This window comes from Perissodus microlepis, chromosome 22, assembly GCF_051167445.1.
Source record: "Perissodus microlepis isolate ML-2025 ecotype Zambia chromosome 22, ASM5116744v1, whole genome shotgun sequence".
NCBI lineage: Eukaryota > Metazoa > Chordata > Actinopteri > Cichliformes > Cichlidae > Perissodus > Perissodus microlepis.
Window position 1 is genome coordinate 31,336,981 of NC_140481.1, and position 5,244 is coordinate 31,342,224.

General features: G+C 40.1%; 1 pseudogene across 1 annotated transcript; it reads left to right on the forward strand.

Annotated features, from left to right (window-relative positions):
* Positions 1-2,705: 2,705 nt before the first annotated feature.
* LOC146363546 (Ig kappa-b4 chain C region pseudogene) lies at positions 2,706-4,304 on the forward strand (annotated as a pseudogene). Its single transcript, XR_014799212.1, has 3 exons — positions 2,706-2,762; positions 3,029-3,134; positions 3,819-4,304. The product of XR_014799212.1 is annotated as an Ig kappa-b4 chain C region pseudogene (transcript).
* Positions 4,305-5,244: the final 940 nt, after the last annotated feature.

Here is a 5,244-nt window from a genome sequence, read left to right on the forward strand (position 1 = left end):
AATGTCGCTGAGAGAAAATCTGTGTGTGTGTGTGTGTGCGTGTGTGTGTGTGTGTGTGTGTGTGTGTGTGTGTGTGTGTGTGTGTGTGTGTGTGTGTGTGTGTGTGTGTCCTCAGTGAACTGTATCAGTCTCTGCAGTATCTTCCAGCTGCAGCAGTCACTTCAGTTTCTGTTCAGTCTGACTGAGGGAGGTTTTTGTACGACTGTTTTTCACTGTGTGAACACATACTGACTGTTAGGATAGTGCTGACTCTGACAGTAATAAACTGCTGCATCTTCAGCCTGGACTCCACTGATGGTCAGAGTGAAGTCAGACTTTGATCCACTGCCTGTAAAACGAGCTGGAATCCCTGATTGTCGAGTGCTAGCAGAGTGAATGAGACGTTTAGGAGGTTGTCCATCTCTCTGTTGGTACCAGGCTAAACAGTGGTAGTTGCTATAAGCATGAACATTCTGACTGGTCCTACACTTGATGCTCACAGTTCCTCCCACAGCAGAGCTCACTGCTCCAGGCTGAGTCACTGTATATTGTCCTCTGGACTCTGAGGATACAGAGACAAAAACATAAAGCAGCTTCATGGTTTTGTGGGCTTCATTTCAGAGGGACAGATGTTGATAGAGGAGAGGAGTTTGATTCTCTGGACTTTACCTGTGAAGCAGCAGCAGAGGAGAGTCCAGATGAGGACGCAGATCAAAGTCATGTTTTTGATGAGGAGGATTTCTGTGGCTTCTGTTGTGATGAAGGACAGCTGTCAGTCATCCAGTGTTCAACTCTCAGGACTATAAACTCTCCCAGAGCACTGGAGCATGGTGCTGCTGATGCAAAGTGCCTCTCTATGGAAATCATGGAAATGCCCTTGTCCATTATAAAAGGTTTACTCTGTGTTCAAGAATCAGTGATTTGGTATTTCTGTCTGCTGTAATTACATCTTTTTTTCCTCTTTCTCTTTTTAATTAATCCATTGAGTTATTCATAAAATCAGCAATTTGTGTTTTGTTGATTATTTTTAAAAGCATTTTTTTTAAGTTTTACATTGTGCATCTTATGCTGAGCAAGCTTTGGTTGTGAGGATTGGGCAGGCTATTCTGTGACATACTTAAAATCTGGTAATACAGATGGTAAATATTTGCATGAAGAAAAGTCATCATTTCTTCATCTTGCTCTGTACTACACTATAAAGATTACAACATAAAAACATAAGCAGCACATCGTCAGAACTTATACTGAATCTTTGCACCAGACCATGTGTCTTACTCATGGCCATTGATCAGTGTCTGTTGATTAATGGTCATGAGAATTTGCATATTAATGATCAAGGAACTGACCTCCCAGCCCATCGTTCCTTCAGTGGGCTGGTTTCAGTTATTACACAAATGTACTGATTCTAAGGTTGGAGAAACCTGCAGTCAGCTGAGACTGAAGAAGTCACCTGGATTAGTGACGAAACATTTCTCCCCCTGAAAACGCTGCGTCCAGATGAACAGAATCAACCTTGTGGGTTTTACTTACCTGGATGATTGAGCGTGCATCAAGACACCATGTGCGTTAGTGCCTAATTATGAATAATATTACTCAGATATTGATCAGTGACAAACACAAAAGGCTACAGTTTCAAATATTTTAGACTCTCTGACTGGTGAGAGTAAAATGCTGAACATTTGTCTCAATGCTAGATAGAAAGCACTCAGGCATAGAATTTAGTGTTTATATGAATGTCTGTGAATGAGGCATGTTTTATGAAGAGCTTTGTCTATGTTTACATGTCTGGTTGGGTCTTAGACTCCATCTCACCGCCCCCCACACACACCCGTCTGGGGCTCTCCCCAGCTTGTTTCTAGGAGGGAGGCGGCTGTCCCTCCAGTGGTCCTGCTTGGGCACTTGTGCTCTGGGGGGAATCTAGATGTCTGGGTCCTGGATGTCCTCCGTGCTTGCTTCATGTCCTGGGGGACAGTGCTATGGCTCCCCGCAATTACTATTAGATAGTTACATGGAGAAACCTTTTGAAAACAAGCGCACTCACGCACACAGGTGTGCACAGACACTCACTATCTTCCTTGGATGCTGCCTCTAAGCATATCGTCTGCTGTCGGTCTTTTGTGCTGCTCAGTAGCATTCAGTATTTATTATTTACTCTTACTTATGCTTATCTAGGTTGTTGCTGTGGTCTCCCTACTGTGTTGTTCTCTTTCTGCTTGTTTTCTTCTTTTTTTTCCAGCAAGTGATCTCATGGGTTTTCATTGTCTTTTCTCACTGTCCCTCTTCCCCTCTGTTTTTCTTTCCCTCTCCTTTTCTTAAACTTCTCTTATCTGTCTTTCTCTTTACGATCCCCCGGTTATATCTGTTCCAATTGTAATCATTTAAAAAAAATAAATATAAAAAAATAATGAAGATCAATCAAGTGGACCAGTATGGCAAAGCCATAATGATACACTTGAGAAAATAAGTCTGTTGAGAATTTTTCTTGGCCTTCAGACAATAATTCTGATTGCTTCAGTGCCGAACGGGACAGGACAAAAAAATGTGATCGTCCAAAAGCTCATGGATTGAACTGTATTTAAACTAACATTGTATGATGGTATTTGAAGAAGTCATATCAGCTGAGTCATTGCTGCTGTGCAAACAGTGAATGATTTTGTTGAGTTTGTTTGTTTCAGAGTCAGAGAGCCGTGTCTCTCTACAGTCAGAGGTTTTTGTACGGCGCCTCAATGAGTTTGTATCACTGTGGTGGACTTTTGGTGGAGGAACTAGACTGGATGTTGGACGTAAGTCACATTTAAACCTGTTTTTTTTTTACTAGCTGTTTCCTCCTAATTTTGTTTTACTTGTCTGGGTGTGAAATTTTAATTTGTTAAATATAATTGTGAAGATTTACTGTAGTCACAGTGGAATACAGTGTGCTTTATAAATGTATATGAAACTTACATTTGAATCATTTAAAACATTACAATAATCCACAGGATGATTTCTCTTAATTAACAGTTTGAATGGCTAAATTTTGAGGTTTTGTAGTTTTAGTTCAGTCTGACAGTCAGAGAGCCGTGTCTCTCTACAGTCAGAGGTTTTTGTACGGCGCCTCAATGAGTTTGTATCACTGTGGTACACGTTCGGTGGAGGAACCAGACTGAATGTTGGACGTAAGTTTATTCTGGTTTACTATCAAATACTGTCTTTTTATTAAAGTGCATTTAACAATTTCTCTTCTGATTTTAAGAGAAAAGCACGTAGCTTTACAATAACTTTGATGCTGGAATTATTTATCATCCTCTTGTGTCATGGAGGATAATTCAGATCTGCTCTGTCAAAATATTATGTCTACATTTCAGTCAAATTAAACTGAAAAAAAAATCTAACAATAATATAAAGAAGAAGAACTTTCAAGAATTGTTTGAAATTACTTTGAGTTTGTGTGAATTTTAAAAATTGTTTTAGATATACATGAAGAGCATTTCGTTTCGCTGAATTAATTAATTTATTCTATTTATTTGTTTCCAGCTAATATTAATGTAACTCATGTACAATATTGATGATTTTAAACTTGTTTTGTAAATGTTTCCACATCTGCTTCTTTTATTTCCAGTGTAGTTTGAACATATTTCAGCTCAAACTGTGTGATGATTCTCTCTGTGCTGATATGCATGAGAGGTTTCTTAAAGGGAAGTGAAACAATGTGTGAGTGAATGACTGGTGGAGCAGAAAAAACACCTGACAGAAACTTCTTAACGGAGAAAATCAGCTCTTACAGTAAAGGTGTCCCACTGTCTGTGGTTTGATTGACAGCTGTGTGCTCCCTGTGCTCTAAGCTGATTGGTGTCTCCTAGGTGATACCCGTCCCGTCCTGACAGTGTTGCCCCCCTCCAGTGAGGAGCTACAGCAGGGGACTGCAACAATCACATGTCTGGCCAACAAGGGCTTCCCCTCAGACTGGACGCTGTCCTGGAAGGTGGATGGCAGTGGCAGCATCAGCTGGGAGGAGAGCAGGAGCCCCGTGGTGCTGCAGAATGACGGCCACTACAGCTGGAGCAGCACCCTGAGGCTCCCTGCAGACCGCTGGATGAAGGTGGGCTCTGTGACCTGTGAGGCCACCCAGGGCTGCCAGACTCTGGTCTCAGAGCCACTGAGGAGAGACCAGTGTTCCCAGTCCTGACCTGACTCAACCTGATACTGGTTTAATGCTCTCATTCTCAACTCTGTAACTGTCTCTCCATCTTTCTTTTTTAAGAACAAATAAAGACTAAAACTGTTATTTTCTTTCTCATAATGACAACATTCATGTTTTAGGTAATAAAGATGTTTTGCAAAGTGAATTTTGGTTGAATCAGACATTTTATTTTATTCAAATCTACAAACCTGCACTTGATGAATATATTTTTCATTTAGAAGAATTTAGACCAACTCTTTACTCCAACATGATGTCTTTATTTTACACTGGTAAAATAAAACACAGGCTGAAAGAACCATTAAGGAGATCTGCATTTTAGCAAAAAGGAGTTTTAAAATTGTTCAGGTTATTTTTATGTTTATTTAAATGTGTGTGGTAGGTTGTTGGTGGTGTTGCTCACCTGCACCAGACAGACTGGTTCATGAAGCAATGCTGGGACCTGGTTACCACGGAAACAGTCTCACCAGACTACAAAGCAAGTCTAAAGAAGAAAGAGTCTTTAGTGTCTCTAATGAGCTGTTTGTTCTGAGGAGAACTCACAGACAGGAGAGTCAACGAATGCAAGGAGTGATTAGAAAGAATCTGAAGTACAAAGTTTTAATTTCATTGACGAACAAGGAGAAGATTAAATGAATGATGACATGAACAAAATATGAAAAAACACCTTCAGTTCAATAACAGCTTTTTCACTCATGTTCATGTTTGATGATATGTTTACAGTAAAACTTACATTCACAGGTGTGTTGTTTTAATTTTGACCCTCACTGATCAGGAACATTTTCAGATTTTTGGATTCAGATTATTTTATCTTGATATAGATTCAGTGTTTGCTCTAAGGTCAAAGGTCATGAACAAGACTTATCCTGGTATCTGTTAATGGCCCACGTTTGTTCTTTGGTTAAATATATGTTTGAAAATTGAACACAACATTCATGAGATAGCAATCGCTTTAATCACTTTATTGTGTGTGTGTGTGTGTGTGTGTGTGTGTGTGTGTGTGTGTGTGTGTGTGTGTGTGTGTGTGTGTCCTCAGTGAACTGTATCAGTCTCTGCAGTATCTTCCAGCTGCAGCAGTCACTTCAGTT